Below are 21286 nucleotides of genomic sequence, written 5' to 3'. Positions count from 1 at the left end.
GTGGCGATTCATTATTATAACTTACTGCTTTCTACAGATTTCCTATATTTTTTCATGATTTTTGCCTTACTCTGTATTTGGGCAGGGAAGCTTCATAGTCAAATGCAAAATAGAGGAGACGGAGATTTCTACAAATGTGTCTATGGACACACAAAACTTTCAGGGATTTGGCATATTTCGAGTAGGTAAGGTCTTTATCAGACCTTACTGGGAAAATGACCCAACCGTTCATTTCTACAATTATGGGTGGTCATAGATTTTTATTTTTGCATCATTTCATGGATTTGTTAGTTTATATTTCAAGTTTAACCCTTGTCATAACCCTGACTTTTTATTCTTCGATTCCAAAGCTAAAGGGGTTTTGTCTTTTCATTAATCAAATTGTTGTTTCATGCTTTGATGTGTGAGATTTGGTGTATTCCTATGATTGTTTGGATCTATGTGACCAAGAATCATTTGGTTATGTATTCCTGTGATTGTTTGGATCTACAGTGTTTAAAAGCTTATATTATGCATTGAAAGGGAATGGCTCAGATGGGTTGTATATTTTGTAAATAATCTTTTTTCATGCATTTTTGGAATTTTATAAACCCTTGCCCCCAATTTATTCCATGATTATGTTTATATAATCGCACTTTATGAGTATGTCTCCTTGAGGAATCGTTATCCTCTCTGTAATGGAGGAATCATTATCCTAAAGATAGTCACTAGTTGTCACCCTTCCTTACTTCCAACGCAATGTTTACTTTTGGCTTTTTACACCAACAGGGTCCTCAAAAAATCCACAACCACCACTCATGTTGGGGAACATTACAAAGTAGCATATAATTGTAGAAATCTCTATTATCATGTTGTGTTTTTTTCCCCCAATTAGGAATAGTATATTATCATGTTGCGAAATTTAGTTAACTGATTGATGATATTGTATTTAGTGAAATAGTATTGTATTTAGTTAAAATCTATTGGGATTGTATTCAGTAACCTCTTTTTTTAATTGAATAAAAGACCAACCGAACCTTATACTACATCCATTGGTTCTTTCCACCATTGTATTGTGTATGTTTCCTTCAGATTCTTAATAATCTGGCGTATGTAGTTTGGTTGGGAGAATTTTATTTAAACTTATTGTTTGCAATTCACAACCAGCTCCACTCACCCCTACTTTTATTGAAATTTTGATCCCTTTTGTCAAATGCCCCTTCATACTTTGATTACAGTTTCATGATATCAAATTACAGGAAAACCACATTTTTTCATTGATAAAGGAAATTAAATAGTGCAACATTCTAATATACCAACCAGCACTAAGTAAAAATATAAATTAGGTTGCTACACTAATTGAAGTTCAATTAAGAAACATCGGATGATTTATAATACATTGAACAATTAACATAGTTATGACACATTCATGGTATAATATGAATGAGGATTTCAAGTTTGATGTTATGACACATTCATGGTATCATAAAATTTTAAAACAACATATAACAAATGTTCTTCAGTATCGTTAGGCATGGATAGCATATTGCATATCATGCATCTGATTTCAATCAAGTCAATAGCCCAGTCTAGATCTCCAAAAGCACAAAAAACTACATTTTAGAATCTGGAAATCAAATATGGCTCTTTCTTTATCATTGTAGCTCAAACAACATGCATTTTTTGATTAAGTTGTTTGCTATTAAGTTGTGTAAGTTGTAACACATTTTTGTTGTTGTGCTGCAATACAACATTTTTCAGCTTCTAGTAGTTGGAACATAAGCATGACAAAAGAAATTACATAGTTGGAAATAGTAGAGGAGGTAGGAGATAAGGACTAGTCAATAGAACATTACAAAATTCCAAACTTATCATTGGAAAATAAGATTGGACTACTATTGTAAAAGAGGACCAGTCTATAGTATATAACAAAATGACTAGCTTAAGAAAATAGAAGTTCTTCTGCTATAACAAAATGACTAGCTTGTGAATATAGAGGTACTCCATATAAATATTTCTATAGGATCATTAATTTACCATAAAGCTAGGGAAGGATTCATATTCCTCCTCAGTACTATCTATCGTAGGATTTTATGGACTAGTTGAATCAACTTGTGGGGTGATGGGAGTCATACGCTCAAACATATTTTCATCTAACAATCTACCAATTGGGAATTGCTTGATTGTAGAATGAGGGGGGCTTTGGCTAGCAACAGATTGGATGTTATGGAGGGCATCATAGGTAGGGGATAGAATGTTGTACATGTCCCGCAAAATCTGATGATGCTTAGGTAAGGGGGTTGTTGGAGTACTATTGTGGCCTACTCTGTGTACATTTGGTTCTGAAATACTGATGTTGTAATCAAGTTCCATAGGGGATATATTTTCAATTCCTCTATTGTCTTTCTCTTTTGCCGGCCTACTTTTTCTATAATTTACCTTTTCTTTCTTCTTCAACTCCCTCTCTTTTTGTTGTTGCAACTTTTCCTCTTTCTTCTGTTGCTTTATTGTCTTTCTTTCAAGTTTCTGCTCATCTTTCTTTTTTCTTAGATTAGTTTGTAGTTTTTTCTTTTCCTCCAATTGTTGTTTCTTCCTTTCTTTTAGCTCTTGAAGTTCAACTTTCCTTGCTTCTTGTTGCTCCTGTAGCATTATGTACTCAATAGATGTAAGTAATTGAGATTTTCTTCCCAATCTAAGAGTAGCATTATCAGATGGCACAGATCTCTTTGTGACCCTTTCAATTGGTAGCTTCAAAAAACTTCTTAATGACCCCTGACTGCATAACATTTGTTCATCTTCTGTCTCCAACACTAGAGATCCATTCAATGCATCTAGAGTATGTTCACCTAGTCCACCTTCATCTTCAATGCATCCAACTTCATTCTCATTATGATCTGTAGTTTCCCAAATTTTTGCTTCAGCATAGTAATGAACCACCTCTTCTCTTCACATTGAAGGTGGAGAAGGAATGGATAATGAAATGTCTTCATTTTGAAAGTCAATCTGCACTCCCAATTCTTTTTCTCCTTCTTTAACCTAATCAGGTGGATCAAACTTTGTTGGCAAACTCATATCATCATGCATGCCAGTTTTAAATTGAGTTGATGATACAACATCTACTGGCAGATTTTGGCTTTCAAATGAAGCATCTTCTTGCTATTTTCCCATCTATGCCACACAATCTTCAATGGGCACAACATCTGCTGGTGGATATTGGCTTTCAAATGAAGCATCTTGTTGTTGTTTTTCCATTTGTGCCACACAATCTTCAATGACAGCATCATCATCATAACCAGCTAGCCTTAAAATGCTTGCAATTCCTTCAGCAACACTTTCATCTTCCACATTGAATGCATCACTTGGCTTCATGTCATTACGAAGAGCATCACTATTCAATGGCCAAATTCTAGTCCTTCGAAAGCTGGCTATAATATTATCAAGTACAAGGGCAAGTTTGAAAGCTTTGCTTACTAGTTCTGCTAATTTCATTCTCCTTATTTTGATGTGTGGATGTTTAGACATCCATTTTGACCTCTCACATTTGAAATATGACTTGAATGGAGAAACTACACTTACATCCAAAGGTTGTAGTCGATGACTAGTGTGAGCAAGCAATGTAAGAAGATCTATGCCTAATGATCTTGCCTCTTGGATTGTAGCAAAGGCAACATGGCTTCCATGTCCATCAAAAATAAGGAGATGTATATTCTTAGGTGAAGCACCATCGGGAATAGATCTAGCAAAATGATGGAGCCAATTTAAGAATAATTATTTTGTCATCCAAGCATGTTCTTGTGCTGCCATACAAGCTCCAGCTTCACAATTAGCAATGTAATTTTTAAGTCTTCTTTTTGCTTTAAAAAGATAAAACCCTGGTATGTTGTTACTTGCAGCATTGATGCAACATAGTACTATAATCCATTCTCTACTTTTAGATAAGATTTGAGGCACACTTCGACTTCCCAACTTTGCAATCACTTTCATCCCATAGTTTCTACCTACTTGCACTCCTGTTTCATCACAGTTCCAAATGTGTGTTGGTTCATAATGGTTAGTATCATGCAATGCTGACAAATTATTATAAAAATCTGCCACAATACATGGTCATAGCATCATTGCTCTATCCCTATCTAGACCCTCTGTAGTCCTTATAGTCAAATCTGGATGGCGATTGCGAAATCCAACCCACCAAGATCTACTAGGTAATCCATTTTTGAATGGATTTGTACTTGTTTGACAAATGTGAGCCTCATGTGACTTCAATTGAGTCACCTCCAGTCCACGACCAAGTTGAGCTAAATCCTTACACCACTCAACAACTTCTAGCTCTTCTTCCAAGGAAAGAATCGCCGGGGGTCCCTTGATTTTTGTTGTTGTGAGTCTTGCTAACCAATAAGATAAGCTACTAATAGGGATTCCCCACTTCTTAGCTGCTCCTTTTATTGAAAAATAATTATCTTCGACATCTTCAATTGCATGTTCCATATCCTCTTTTGTCCATTGCTTTCCTTGCAACCTTTTCTTATTCTTCTGGCTTTCAGAGTTAGGAATTGTGTTATCAGGAGTTGGCTTGGCTAAACTACCTCCATCATCAGACTCAATAACATGTAATTTAACACCTCATAGATAACAAGTTCTAACTTTTCAAGCAGTTCTTTTGCTTCTTCTCTTCCCTTCTACCATAATGCCTAAACAGAACATCATACATTAGAATAGCAATGTGATAGTGTATGCTTAGCTACTACAACACTTGAAAAGAATAACAAGATACTTAAAATTGACTCTTATATTTCTGTTATAGTTCATTGTTATTTTTACATTTGAACTTACTACAACATTTGAAAAGAATAACAACATACTATGATGCAAACATTTTATGATGGATTGTACATATTTCTATAGAATGCTGTTATAATACTATGATGCAAACATCTTATGATGGACTGTACAGATTTCTATAGTATGTTGTTATAATACTATGATCCAAACATCTTACGATGGACTGTACAAATTTCTATAGTATGTTATTATTTTTTTAAATGTTGTATGTATTTATATTGTAGATTCAAATCTATAAATAACAACATACTATTCTATGGTAGAACTATAACAGAAATAGTGAAGTATGTTGTTATTTTTTTTGAAATGTTGTAAGTTGTTATTTAATAGTTGATTGTAACAACATACACTATATGAAAAGAAGAACATCATACACTATATGAAAGAAGAACATCATACACATTATGAAAAGAAGATCAACATACACTATATGATAAGAAGAATAGCATACGCTATATGAAAAGAAGATCAACAAAGACTATATGATTGGATTATAACAGCATACCTTAAAATAATAGTAGATTTAAAATACCTTGATGGTTGGATGCTACTGGGCCCTCTGATAGTGACAAACTAATGCTACTAGGCCCTCTGATATTGTGAGAAATTGATGCTATTGGGCCCTTTGATATCCTAAGCAACTAAGTTCAATGCAGTCACAGAGAATGCAAACACATTTGTAAAATAAAGTTCAATGCAGTAATAAAGAATGCAAACACATTTGTAAAAGAACTATTTCACTACATGTCATATTAATACCTAGAAATTTTTCCCTCCCACTAATTAGAATTTGATATTTGAAAATGGTTGATCGTGGCTTACAAACTCTGGCTTTTTTCTAAGACTAGGAAATGGTTGATCCATGGCTTTCAAACTCTATAATTTGATTGGCTTACATTTAAATCTATGGTTTTCAAGAACAGATTTTGAATTATGTTGCATTAATTGTTTGATTTGAATGGATTGGATTTTGAATTATGTTCCATTAATTGTTTGATTTGAATGGATTGGGGAGCTCAAAAAAATCCACCATTATGTTTGCAGGTACTCCAAGTTATTGCATCTACTCCAGCTTTGCTTATAAAATACTCCAGCTTTGCTTGCAAACTTCTCCAGCTGTGTTGATCGAAGACTCCAATTCCAGCATGATGGTTTCAGAATATGTCAGAAATGGTTTTAGTTTTTGTCAGAGTTGGGATGAGATATCATCAAAGATGGGATGAGTTGTTAAGGAAAGTTGATTCATGTACATTTCTATATGTGTTGATAGTTGAACAATAATAGTCTAGTCATCAATTAGACATCAAGGCATGAGTTGACATCTTGTGCATAAGTTTGGACAACTATTTTGTAGATTTTGTGACATTTTAAATATAACATTTATTGCATGTATCTTGATATTGTGCACACAGTAGTTTGACTTATGCAAAATAACATTTAAATGGGTATTATATAAGTCATGGAATGAATGTTTTTTGTCCACAAGTGGTATTAGATATAGTTAATCAATGATCTAGCCATGAACATTCTGAAGTTATTTAGTTTGAAGTAAACATTGGTAGATTTCAAACAGCAAAATTAGTATCTTATTGTACAATTAATAGGCTATATTGATACAGTAGTTGGCTCAAATTATCTTAATGGGATTCACAACTATTGATATCTATTCAAGTACCAGGTCCTCTCCCATATGTTTTATTCTTAAACTTTATTGAGCTGAGATATGTTATATGTTAATTAGTATTTTCATGATGAACATGGTAAGGATATTTGTTATAGTAAAATTTATATTCTTAAATATTTTATCTTTCTTTTGTGATAAAGAATATAAAATCTATATTTTTTATCTTTTATAAATTTTAATGTCATTGTTTTCTTTTGATTGTTAGTTTAGGAATTTTCATAAGTTTTGGAAGAAAATCTTAATAGTTAAAATGTTCAAATTTTTCAATGAAAGACAAATTAAATTAAAAAATTACAATAGAAAATGATTAGAACAACTTTAGAGTCCTAAAAAGATCATTGCAATGGTGAAATGTAAATTGTCTATGTGAGTTAGATTTTGTTATCTTTAAAATCATCAATTGTTCACTTGTGATTATAAATCTTCAAAACCATAGTACTAAATTTAATTTTTAAAATAGAACTTAAAATACAATTTTACTGTGTCTTATCTTGTAAATGCAATCTTAATATATTAGATATTGAATAAACTTAAATTATTGCATTTTAGATACTTTAGATTATTTCTACTTCTATTTGTGTGCAATGTACAAACTTTCACACCATGGTTTGGTGGTTGCAATGCACACGGATGATGTTGGCAAAAATAGAGAAGGGTGCTTAGAGATAATGTTAGTATGGAGTGCTTACACCTGCAAAGGACCCAAATGAATGTCTCGGCACTTCCTTCATGGCTATGTCAGACTCTCCCTCCCTCAATTTTTTTATGATGCCTAGCATGGTTCTATCCCTTTTAGAGCTTCAATGGGAAGCAGCCCCCAACCCTTTCCTTTTTAGGATCATTGGTCAACTCTTCCTTCAATAACTCCCTTCTTTGGTGTAGGTTGTAAAAATTAGTGTAACCCCATACCATAAGTGTGCAGCAAGCTCTACAAATCTTGGGTCATTACAATCAACCATAATCCACATTTTAGTCAATCTAAGGTGGGTTTAGGTCCTCTCCTAACTTAATTTACTTCTCTTTCTTTGAAGGGCTTGCATATATTTCATTTTGGTGACTCAGAAGTTTCGACAAAAGATTCCCTTGTTGATTTCCATATTGTGAACTAACTCATTAAAGCTTTCGTTGAGGTGGGAAAGAAGTTACTCCTAATCAGATGCATGAGGAAATGCCCTCAATTTTATTAGTTTTTTGAATGGATTAAAGTCTTCCTAGAGAAATGTGTACCAATTTATTAAATGGATGAATTCTTCTTAGAGCCTTGTACCACCCCCAAAGATTTCCATCTTGGATTTTGAATTTTCTCTTCTATGGTTCACCTTTGTGGAAACATTGTGGAGAATTGTAATTATGTGAAGCAAAACAACCCCTTTTTTTGGCAACTTAGGCCTTTTTGTTTCTCCTCAATCCCCTTTTTGTCCTTACTTTTCCAAAACTATTTTCACCTTCATTTAGATCAGATTGTATAATCTTCTTCCCATCATGCATGATATTGAACTCATTTTAAATATGGTTAACGAAACTGGTTCATTTTAAGAGTTCGATGTTGGCTCGAGGACGTCCAATTGCAAATACACAATTTTAATTATCATTGTTTATATTTAAAAATTAATGCATCACTCAATTGTAATTGAATCATTACATGACACTTAGAATCAATTTTTAAACAATGGAGGTCTTCCTTTTAAAGATGCTTTCATTGTGATATGATTGGCCATAAGATTTTCAGGTGCCCTTCTTCCATGACATCTATTTCAAGGAAATTCAATATGAAAAAATGGACTTGGAGTACCACCTTTACAATGATTTGATTTGGCTTTTCATTCTTGATGCATCACTTTATTTTCCTTTTTCACTTCTCATTGAGATTTGTGTCCATGATCATTTAAGGAAGAACATTCTCATGAAGCATATTGACATGTAGTTTATCTCCTATGTAAATTTGTTTACGCATATAAACTTGAGAATCTTCAAAACCATACTCAATATCTCTCCTTTAAATACCTAGAACTTACATCGAAGCTCCTATTTTAGTGCATGTTAGGAGTATGTTTGATAAAAGTTATGAATATTGATTTTATTGCTTGTTAATTGTACTTTCTTGTAAGGTTCTAAAGCCTTTTTATCCAATTCCTTTGTTCTTGTCTTGAATTTTGATTCTTTCTCTATGAATTGGTATTGTGCATGCATGTCAACCAAAGCAATGACAATCACAATATCACACAAGCTTCCAAACTTTCATATGCATGAAGGAAAGTTGGCAAATCTTTCTAATTTTAACTCAATGTTAGGAAATAACATTGCTTTAAATTTATGTGGCCTTGAAGCAAATCAACTGTAATATATTCTACAATCAAAATGCACTTATAGAAGATGTTTATTGAGTTATATTTTGTGCACACTTTGAAATCACTTGTTTACAAAGACATCTCTTTAGGTATCCATCAAACATTTTAGCTTTCACTATTGATGATTACATATTTTTGAATGAAATGGAAATGTCAATATAGTGAAAGTGCCAAGATGCTTTGATGGATGTCGATGCACATTCCTAAAATCCCACTATCAACATTATTTCCTCTATTAATGTATTGTAGATAGTGCATTTCTATATGAATCGCTCCTTCATGGATTACAAGAGCCCATTGTCATTTCTCAAGTGTCCATAATGCTTTATAGATGCCCATTGAGTATTCAAAAAACCCACTTTCTTCTAAATTTTTTCCTTCCATGAGATGTAATTTATTTGGAGCATTTTAGCAAGAGTCAAACTATATATATACTTTCATATGTGCTTGGGGAAGCATGAACAACCATGGAATTAGATTAAATTCTTCTAACCTCAATGACTTAATAGATTTCCATAACTTATTTTGAAGCTCCTTGTAAAGGAACAAATCTAACAAAAATGTATGTTAATGTTCTTTGATGGATGCACATAGCAATGACTTACCACATTAAATTAGAGATTTTGAGAACCTCCTTGCAAATTCTATTTTGTGCATATTCTACATTTATTTCATCTCATTCCTTAGGGTAACATCTCACCACAATATTCTTTCAATCATTTCTCATCACCTTTTTATCTTCCTGTGTTGAATGGAAGCTCCAAATTTGATACACGGTTAAGAAGGTCAACAACATGAACAAGAAAGTTGCTAAAGTCATCTCAACAAGTCATTGGATATCTCATTAAAGGATTCTACAATAAGTTTCCCATGAGATCACATTTACTTAAGGTGGCACATGTGATACATATCTTCCTATTAATATGTCAATAACTTACTTGAAATCCTTTACTATCAAAATTGTTGGCAACAATAATTTTCTATCATTATGTTTCAATGAATGGTTGAGTGATGCTTTAGTGCTCTCAATCTTAGTCCAATTATAGAAAATGTTAGTCAAAATTGACTTATTTTTCTGAATTCAATTTTATCCTCAGTGTGTGATATTTAAGAATGGAAGAACAATTACAATATACAAAACATGACAAAATATCTTCATCAACATGCATGTGGATTATGATAGATTGTTCAAAGGTTGTAATAGAGATAATTGAGTGGCCTTCAAAAGTGTAAGTTTGAAAATTCTTGAGATCTTTTCAACCGATAGAAATTGCATGTTCTCGAAAAAAAGTTCTCAATCATTGTGCTCAATGATATAAAATCTCTGCACATGTACAAATCATCAATATAACTGAAGAACCAACATGCACATACTACTTCCTTTATTCCTTGTGCTTCTTGCATAAGGAGAGGTTGGGTTACTCCAAAAGTGCTTTGAAAGAGTTTGAAAACATAAAGTACATTGATAGCAAAGGGATGGGAATTGCATATTGTCTACCTTTCTTTAATGCACAAATCAAAAGGAAGACAACCAAATAAGCTCAACTAAAACTTATGCTCTAAGTGAGTCAATGATCTTTTGTTGGTATATGATTAGCATGAAATGGATTTGAGGGGTATTAATACAGTGATGCAAAATAAGAGGCCTATTAGAAAAATTAACAACATTTTAGAAATATAGACTAATAGAAAATAGAAGGGGATCTAGAAGACTTTACTAACAAATAGTTTAAATTTGAAGTGATTTTACAAGGTAAAAATTGAACTTGGCATTATGTTCCTGAGAGCAATTTGTAGATTTTTGTTATGTTCCTGTTGGTTTTGCCTAAAATTTCATAGTGTTGGTAAGCATATTTGTCACTACAAGTGCTTCTTTGAAAATGACCTTTTTTTCTCAAGGAGTAGTAACAATTGCACCAATAGTTGGATGGATTGAAGCCCAGTCACTATCAAACTACAACTTTCCTCTGCCTTTCAGAGGGGCAACTCCCTCAAATGATAGACGTATTTTCATTTTGGTGTACTTTTCACCTAAACATACATAAAGGATACAAAAATACTAAGGATAATTGTTAACGTGAACCCCAAAAGTAGGTATACAAATACTTGTTGAGATTCATAATATAGAATGATTAAGTTAAGGGGTATTTAGCAAAGACAAAATTATAATGAAAGAATGGATAGAATTTCTTGACATATGAAAAGATGTGCCACACACCATTTCAATATTTTCACATCAAGATGTCAAGAAGTGAACACATTTAATCATATTATCAATAACATAAATAGGATAACATGTAAAGATTTTCCCATTACATATATGATTGCCAACTTAACATACAAAAATCAAGTATTTATAACTGATAAGCACATTCAAGACATGTATGACCACCTTCATTCATCTCCAATACTTTACAAATATACAAATTCAAAAGCATTTTTTCAGATGGTGTAGACCTAAAACAAAATTCTACATAGTTTACCCTTTGACTAAAAGTCTCCCTCTACATTGGAAATCAATGTGTATTTATATACTTTCCTTCATTAACAACCTAGTAAACATTGTGTATAACCACCTAATAGTTTTTTGTAACTACTTAGGATAACTACCTAAGTAATTACTTGACATAACTGATTTTATTAACCATTTTCAATAACTACTTGGAAAACCCACTTAGAAGAACTACCCTTCTAAACGAGTTTATATTATCAAGCCCAAATTTGACCCCTTTAGTTACAATAAGTGGCACATCCACTTTTATAATAGACAATCTTAAACTTTTGACTTTGAAAGAAAGCTGATCTAATCACAATGTTGAGGTTGTTTTATATCTTCATGTGCATCATCCAAACTTGCACCTTTCTTATTTGTCCTCCATTTGAGAATAGGAAACTAACATATTTTTATTCTAACAAATAGATAATCTTGATGTGAATAAGGTCAAAAGAGAATAAAACATCAATCTTTTTGAAGTGCCAATATGTCCTCTTGTAGCCTTGAACAACTTGATCATTTGACCTAGAATATACTTGGAACAACATCTTTGTAAAAGCTTTAAAGAAATGGGTGACACCAATATTTTTCCTTGTGTGTACTCTTCAAAAAAGAAAAATTAATATAACATAATCTAAACTAAAAAACAATCTTTGAATTGCCAATGATTCACATACCAATGCACTCTCAAAATATGTTTCTTTCAAACAACTTCCTAATGATGTCAAAGATTGTGCCCTAAATTTCACTTTTCCAATAAATGCCCATTAAAGATCATTTTATAACTAGTCAATAGGCTTTCACTTGGACAAGAGCCTACAAGATTTTACACACACTGCTTCTTGTGATAGAAAATTTGGTTACAAGAAAGTTGGTTGCCTAAAATGTAGTTGTCATGTATGCATGTTCCCCCAAGTCTTCCCCTGATGGAAGAAAAGGTCTCAATATCTTGATCTCTCTAAAGGAGCCAGCCATGATGCACAATTTTGCAATCATCAAGAATTTTGCTATTGTATTGGATCAACAGGTCATTTTTGGCCACCCTTAAACATCACACACTAAGGAATAAATTAGTCTTGCAAAAATAAGTCAACTTTGACTATTTAACACTTTTACTCTAAGAATCAAACCTTAGGGCCCATTTGGTTGCGAGAATATAAAAATGGGAATATCAATACCTATGTTGGAATACTTATTCTCGAATAGAAAATGTGGTTACATGTTCCTATTCTTGTTTGGTTCACCTAGAATTTGATGCAGAATTCACGGACTCAAAAATTTATGTTTTCTAAAATTTTAGAAAAATGGAATAGGAATACGTATTCCAATTCTACCTATTTAGGTGGAATAGAAAATGCTCATTTTTGGGCCTAAATTGGAATATGTATTCCAATTTTATTCTTATTCCAATTCTGATTTGGTGCATCCAAATAGAGAATTCAAAATTTTAAGAATATACATATGCCTATTCCACTTGTATTCTCATTACCAAATAGGCCCTTAGTGTGTGATGTTTAAGTGATCAGGTCATTTTTCACCTTAGATGGATCACTAGTCATTTATGAGGAGGAGAAGATCCCACACTTTGGTATCTTGTCAAAGTATAATTCTCATGAGAGTCAAATGCAATGGGTGGAGGTTCTGATTGCTTCTACTTCCACCTATGGGATGCCTAGGAAACAAAACTAGTGAGAATGTGGAGATTGTCATGATCAAGCCCTGCATGAGCCCACTAGACATTGTCTCCAATGAATTAGACAAAAATTTGAAAAGCATTTTGTCTGAGAATCTGAGAAGTCGAGACTTTGATCTTCATATATCATTTGTGGAGAGCTCTCTTCTCACCTGTATTGACTTAAAACTATGTTCATTTGTGCACTTGTAATAAAATATTTAATTAAGCTATTGTAGTGCAGATGACAATGGGAGGAGCAAAGAGGACACAAAGGCATGCAAATGCTCAAGCTCATCATGTCAGGCTTTAGAAAATTGTTTCAGCCTATGATTATCTTGACCTCATCAAGATCTCTACCTCATTCATAAATTGATCAATCATTCTAGAGTTTTTCTCATAAAGTTTCGACCATTCGTCCATCAATGAGTTTCCCCAAACAGACAACACCAAACCCTCCATCTCCAAGTTTTTTCTTTTCGTTGGAGAAATCTATATCCTATTGAAGATATTCAAAAGAAAAACCTTTCAAATTACCTATCATTATTCAAAAGAATTGGGCTACAAAATGCCCATCAAACATGGCACCTCCCCAATGCTTTCCAACCTCTTTAGTCTTTTGTAGTGAGAAAGATGTCCAACCATAATTAAATAATTATTTATTTTACCGAGAACCTTTGTTAATTAAATAATTGTTGAATTATTAAATAATTACAGTCAATTTAATTATTTTTGTTAAGATTTATTTTATCTCAACTAATGTTGGTCTTTTTTTTCTTTTCAACAGAGTAGTATAAAAGGGGGGTTAGTGCGCATTTGTAATCATCAAGTTCGGAGATCAAGTCTTGAAGACACATTTGTAGTAATAGAAAATGTATTTGTAGTGTTAGCAGATCAAGTAGTTGATCAAGTTTTGTGAAATCATTTGCAGTGATAGAAAATGTAATCACAATGAAAGAAAATAATCTTGAAGTTGAAGTGGGAGTGAGGGCACAGTGTTTCCATTGGAATAGTAGTGGGGGGTATTAATGGGAGATATTGGGAGCTTCTCAAAATTCTTCCAATGAGAGGCAAGGAATTCTTTTGTAACTCTTATATTTTTTAAGATCAATATATTTTCCATCTGAAGAACTGGTTTTCCCTTAGGGGTTATTCCAGGCACAATTTTGTGCAAAAATATTGTGTCATCGTGTTCATATTTCTTTTCATAAAATATTTGTGAAGTTACAATTGTGTTGTTATTCAATATTTGGTTGTGAATTAGTTTTTGATAGTTAAATAATCTTTCAAGATAGGATATTAATAATAAGTGATTGTAATAGTTATTTTTCACATGGTACAAAGCAGTGTTGAGGGTAAAGAAGTTGTGCCCTAGGTATGAAATTAAGGGTTTATTAAAACCTAGTTTGATCTCTTTAGACTTATTATTGTTTTAATCCCTTGAGAAGGCTTCAGCTTGAGAGATTGGGATAGATTGGATGGTGCCTTGAACTTAGGGTGTCTAGAAGGCCAACCTTTCTTTATTGTTGGAAGAGAATGGTATTAAGGATTATGTTACCAATGTTGTACATGTACATGCAGATGCAACACATCTTGTAGAATACAAGAAGGATGATGCCAAGGAAAGGAGGATAATCCTTGATGTTGTCAAGGATCATATTATTCTATATATCTTAAAGCTAGATACAATGAAGAAGATGGTGGATGCCATTTTGAATCTATATCAGGATGCAACCACCAACAGGAAGATGATTCTTAGAGAGAAGTTTAAGAATACCTTAATGAACCAGGGAGAAGACATCACAAGTTACCTCACCAATCTTAGACTTGTCAAGGATGAGTTAGCATCTATTAGAGATATCCCTAGTGATGACAAGCTAGTGAGAATAGCCCTAAATGGGTTTACTAAGCAGTGGAATGTCTTTGTTCAAGTCCTTAGTGGCAAGACAACTTACTGAGTTGGGATCAACTATGGATTGATTTCACTCAGGATGAGTTTAGACTATGTCTTGTCAATGGGGCCAACAAGAGTTAGAAAAATTAGGTGGAATAGGAAATTTTGCCCTAGTGGGAAAAGGGAAAACAAAGAAGGGGTCTACAAAAGGATCAAATTCACAAAGTGAGAAGAAGAAGAAGAAGAAGAGGGAATTTTCTAAGGTCAAATGCTTTGGTTGTCACAAGTATGGTCACTATGTCAATGATTGCCTAGAAAGGAACAAGGCAAAGAAGAAGGTAGCATCTTTAGAAAGTGCAGGTGAACTCTCTAGTAGAATGGAAGATGAGTTTGAACTCACAGCTTATATGGTTAGCTCAACCTCACAGCGTGTTTGGTATATAGATAGTGGGGCATCATTTCATATGATAGGAGTTAGAGATTACTTCTCTAGTTATAAGGAGGAGAACACCAATATCCATATTTCTATGAGAAACTTGTCCAAACTCAACCCAGTTGGGAAAGAGACTATTCAGTTTCAGAGGGAGAATGGAAAGATAATTCCATTTCATGATGTGTTGCATGTGCCAAGCTTATGTATGAATCTAATTTTTGTATCTTTTCTTTATGATAAGGGGTATAATGTACTCTTTAGAGGGAATCATGTGTTGATTAATCATAAAGATTGGAAATCACCCATAACTATTGGAGTTAGGAGCGGTTGACTTTGTAGGTTGCAATTTGATACTCCAAAGGCACTCATAAGAAACAATAATCCTAGAGATTTTGAAGAGTTATGACATAGGAGGATGGGTCATATTCATCATGGAGCACTTAAATTTCTTTGTGAGATAGTGATAGGTGTCCCAAAGGTGATCATAGAGCATGATGATGTATGCAAGGGATGTGTGTTGGGAAATTTTGCAAAAGCATCTTTTCCAAGGAGTGATACCAGATCTGAGGGAGTTCTTAATCTAGTACATTGAAATGTATGTGGACTGATGTTGACAAATTCTCTTAGAGGATATGAGTACTATGTTACTTTTATTGATAATTTCTCTAGGCAGACCTGGATATACTTGTCAAAGACCAAGGATGAGGTTTTCACTCGATTCCAAGATTTCAAGGCTCTTGTGGAGAATGTGACAGGAAGGAAGATAAAATTTCTTCGGTCAGACAATGGAAGCAAGTACAAAGTAAATGTACATGATGAGGACATACCCCATCACTTATGGGCAGAGGCATGTAGTACAATAGTTTACATTGAAAATAGGGTTTCGCACAAGGTGCTAGGAAAGATGACACTAGAGGTAGATTTCATAGGAAAGACACCAAATGTTGGTTGCTTCAGAATATTTGGGACTTTGGCATAGCATCATATTCTAGGTGATACACGTACCAAGTTCAATCAGACTATAGGGAGGGAGTACTTTTTTAGGTACAATGAAACCTCAAAGGCATATTAGGATTTTTATTCTAGGGACCATAAGAATTATACTTGGATGTGATGTTAAGTTCATGGAGGACAAGGAATTTAGAAGATCTATAGATTTTTCAGCAAATAATTAGAGTGAGCAGCCAATAGAAGCTCCAAGACCTACTCAAGGGTAGCAAAGCTCAAGTACAATTACTAGTGTAGATAGCTAAATCTGATTACATCACTTAAGTAATCCTATTTAGTCATCTCCTAAGGCATCATTAATTAAGTATTTAATATTTAATCAATCTATTGTCATCCCCTAGTTAACTAGTTAATTTAATTAACTATAGTCCAATTGATAAAATTAAAAGATCACCCAAAATCAATTTATCAATTAAATCCCTATTCCTCTATTAAATTGAATAAATCCTCAAATCTATTAAATTTAGTTCTATATCCCTATTTTATTAAACAAATCATTTAATAAAATATCTAAAATCCTAAGAGCCTCCCTAAACCCTATCCTAACCCCTAATCCAACCCATTCACACATACTAACCTCACTTAGCCACCTAACTAACCCATCCCATCAAATCTAAGCCACTTACCCCCTAATCCCCCTCTAATCCAAGCCTAATCCTCTTCTAATCATGTGCACAATCATAAACATGGGTTAAGACTTGCTAACCCAAGCCAAAGTCAACAATCTCATTCTCCCCTCACCCTCCAACATTTATGACCCAAGCCAAAGTCAACAATCTCATTCTCCCCCCAACCATCTCTATTTATGACCCAACCATCCCTATTTATGGCTCAACCTCCCTCATTACTCCTTTGACCAACCCATATCCTACCCTCTCATATCCAATCACCCTGTGACATATGTCACCTCCTAATTGGCTTCAAACAAGCACAATCCATGTGCTCCCCTTTGAGTAGATCCTAGCCCTCCCTCACCATCTTGTCATCCTTGCATATTGACCATCCATCCCTCTACCCCTTGGCTTATAAATAGAAGCCTCTCCCTTCACAAACATCATCCACCTTCCATGCAAAGCCACAATGCTATTTTGAGAGCTCATAAACTACCAAAATACCATTGTAATGTTGGAATCACTCCATGAATCCATTGTTGAAACCTTGCCTCATCCACTTCATCCATCCATCTAAAACTTGAGTGTACATGTGAGCATACATATCTTAATCAGAGAAAAATCCTTCGTATCATGTGTTATGCCATTAGGAGCCTGCCATTCTTGGTTTTCTTCCTTTTGTGGTGATAACCCTCGATTCTATCTTAAGTGTTAGCTTGCTTAGTATTGTTAATGCTTTCATTTAATAGTTAGTATTCATATTGCAACACTAAATTAGGTGATACAACTAGTACTAGCATAGACTCAGCTGGTGAAGATTAATAGAGTATGGAGCAATAGGAAATGCATCTAGAAGACTTAGAAGTTGATATTTCATCCTCTACAGTTGGTAGTAGGAACCATGGGGTTCAAGAGATACTCAGCAGTTTGTGGGATCTCCTAGGAAGAGTACTAGATAGCAGAGACAACTAGCCAAGTTCAATGATTATGTGATATTAGTTAGTCTGTTGATAGATAGTGAGCCTTCTAGCTATCAAGAGGTTGTACAACATCAAGTATGGAGAGATGCTATGTTTCAAGAATATTCCTCAATAATGCAAAATGATATGTGGGAGCTAGTGCCTCGACCAATAGATATAGCTTTTGTAGTTAACTCTTTTAGTCATTTCATGGTTGAACCAAAGAGAGTGCATTGGAAAATGACTAAGCATGTGATGTGTTACTTGTGTGGTATGGTTGAGTATGGGATTAGCTATGCTCAAGGTGGAGGTATCAATTTGATGGGTTGTACTAACACAAATTGGGTAGGCAGTACAATAGACAAAAGGAGCACTTCAAGGTGTTGTTTCAATTTGGGATCAAGAGTTGTTTCTTGGTTCAGTAGGAAGTAGAGGTTTGTGGCTCTAAGTTCAACAGAAGAAAGATACATAAAAGCTAGCATGGTGACATGTGAAGCTATATGGCTTTAGAAGTTTCTAGTAGCCTTGTTTGGTCAGAGAGTTGAAACTATTGTGATAATCAGAGTTGCATCAATTTGTCTAAGTGTCCAATGTTTCATGATAGGTCTAAACATATAGACATCATATATCACTTCATCAAAGATTATGTATAGAGAGGAGTTGTTCAACTGTAGTACATATCTAGAAATGAGCAAGTAGAAAACATTTTGACTAAGGCATTGGGGAAGGCTAATTCATCTTCTTTGGGGATAAGTTGGGTGTCATCCAAAACAACTTCCTTGCTAAGAGGGAGTGTTAATTTTTGTAGCGAAAAAGTTGTCTAGCCATGATTAAATAATTATTAATCTTACCAAGAACTTTGGTTAATTAAATAATTGTTTAATTATTAAATTCTTACAGCCAATTTAGTTATGGTTCTTAAGATTTATTTTATCTCAACCAATGTCATTCATTGTTTTCTTTTCAATGAGAGTAGTATAAAAAGGGGGGCTAGGGGGCATTTTTAATCATCAAGTTTGGAGATCAAGTCTTTAAGATACATTTGTAGTAATAGAAAATGTATTTGTAGTGTTAGAAGATTAAGTAGTTGATCAAGTTTTGTGAAATCACTTGCAGTGATAGAAAATGTATTTGAAATGAAAGCGAATAATCTTGTAGTGGGTGCAAGGGCGTAGGGTTAGCGTTAGGATAGCAGTGGGGGATATCAATGGGAGATATTGGGAGTTTTTCAAAGTTCTACTAGTGAGAGGCAAGAAATTCTTTTGTATCTCTCATAATGCTGAAGATTAATATATTTTCCATTTGAAGAACTGGTTTTCCCTTAGGGGTTTTTCCAAGGACAATTTTGCCTGAAAATATTGTGTCATTATGTTCAAATTTACTTTTGTAGAATATTTGTGAAATTGCAATTATGTTATTGTTCAATATTTGGTTGTGAATTAGTTTTCAACAATTGAATAATCTTTCAAGATAGGAGATTAAGAACCAGTGATTGCAATAGTTATTTTTCACAACCTCTATTGTGATTGTCACTTTTTTGCAAGGATGGGAATTGTTGCAATAGTAGGTAAAAACAAATTTGATTTCATGGTTTTGTAGATTTCTTAATATCTTACATAAAGTGGTAATACCAAAATATGGGGAATATTTTATGTTTTGTTTTTCCCATCTGTGTTTGTATGAAGGAATTTCAAATAATATTTTGTATTCCATGTTTCTTATGCCCATTTCATTATCTAGAAATATACTAATTATTGAACTTTTTTGTTATTTAATTGAAGCATCATCTTCCTACATATTCACCACAAATATTGAGGCAATTTTTATTTTCAAAATGATAATGATAAGTGTTTTCAATGTCAAAATTTATTCTACTTATTTGGTTATAGGCTATTTTTGGTCTTATATTTAATGTTTTTTTTTTTTTTTTTCAAAAAACCTCTTAGAAGATCAATATGTTCATTGTTATACTATAGGTAAATTTGGTTGAAAAGATGCTTGCATTTATGCAACTTCAAAGGGGGAAAATGACTACGAGTTTGAATGATGGTAGTAGTTGAAAGCCAAAAGAAAACACTTGGCACTGCTCTAATTATTTTGAAAGATAAAATTCTTGTGAAACTATAACTACCATTTCAAATCAAATCCCCTACTACTTATTTGACTGAAAACTTTGTGAAATTATGTTAAATCTAGGTGTTGTTAATGATGATCAATGTTATAAAAACTATGTGAAAGTTTGCTTCATTTTATTTGTAGATAGGGTGAAGCAATGGATCACAATAGTTGAACATTCTATAGGCAAGTCTAGAATATTGTTTGGGATTTATCCCTCCTAGCAAGTGCTCTATTCCCTTTGAGAATTGCACCTAGGGGAATCGCACCAAAGAGCCCTACATTGTTTTCTATTACCAGCTGCTTGCAAATGTTGTTGATGTAGAAAAGCTAAGGAAAAATTAGGCAAGTACTTTTCAATGCCTTTTTTGCACATAAAAGACTCAAAGTTTTCATCCAAGATACCAAAAGTAGTTATGTTGGATTTCCAATCAACCACTTCTAGTATGAACCATTCACAAATAGTATTGAAGATCATGAGGCACAATAAAGATCAAGGTCTTGGTGGACTATGTGAAGAATCAATATTATAATCCTAAAATTCTCATCCTAGAAATGGTAAAATCTAATAAAATATGGGTCAAATCTTCTTCATTGAAACTATGCTTTGTGGATTTTGAATCTAATTTAATCTAGGAAAAAATTTCCCTATTGAAAGTGAAATTTTTAGATTTTGATTAACTAATTGAAAGTAAATGACAAGAATGGCAATTGAGGATAGTGAAACAATGAAAAAAGTGTTTAAATTTTTTAGGATAACTAAGAGGGGGAGTGAATCATTAATTCAAGGTCTAGATGTAAAAATAAAACTTTTCAATGCTCAGTAGACCCATATCCATAAATCCTTATCATGCATGCATCCATTAGATCATACAATACATAAACTTTGTAGGTTACTATTCTAAGTCAAAACAACTTTGTAGAAATGTAAACGTGAAACATAATAGATTTGATAACACATTTGACACAAGGATTTTACGTGGAAACCCAATTTGGGAAAAACCACCAGTAACATGCTACTAATTATCACTCTTCTAAAGTGATACCCTATGAAAGGCCAACCCTATTAAAGGTTACAATACACATTGTTAAATGTGACAAGGTTAAAGGATTTCAATCACCCTATTAGGAGTGAGACTTGTTAGAGGACTTTAGACCATTCCATTAGAATGTCACCTAGTTAAAGGATTTACAAATGACTGTTAGGTCAACCTTAATCCAATGGATTTATCCTGGACTAATATAATGAT

The sequence above is a fragment of the Cupressus sempervirens genome, chromosome 11, assembly GCF_028749045.1.
Source record: "Cupressus sempervirens isolate cs-2001-9-10 chromosome 11, ASM2874904v1, whole genome shotgun sequence".
Taxonomy (NCBI): domain Eukaryota; kingdom Viridiplantae; phylum Streptophyta; class Pinopsida; order Cupressales; family Cupressaceae; genus Cupressus; species Cupressus sempervirens.
This window is presented reverse-complemented; position numbering follows the sequence as displayed.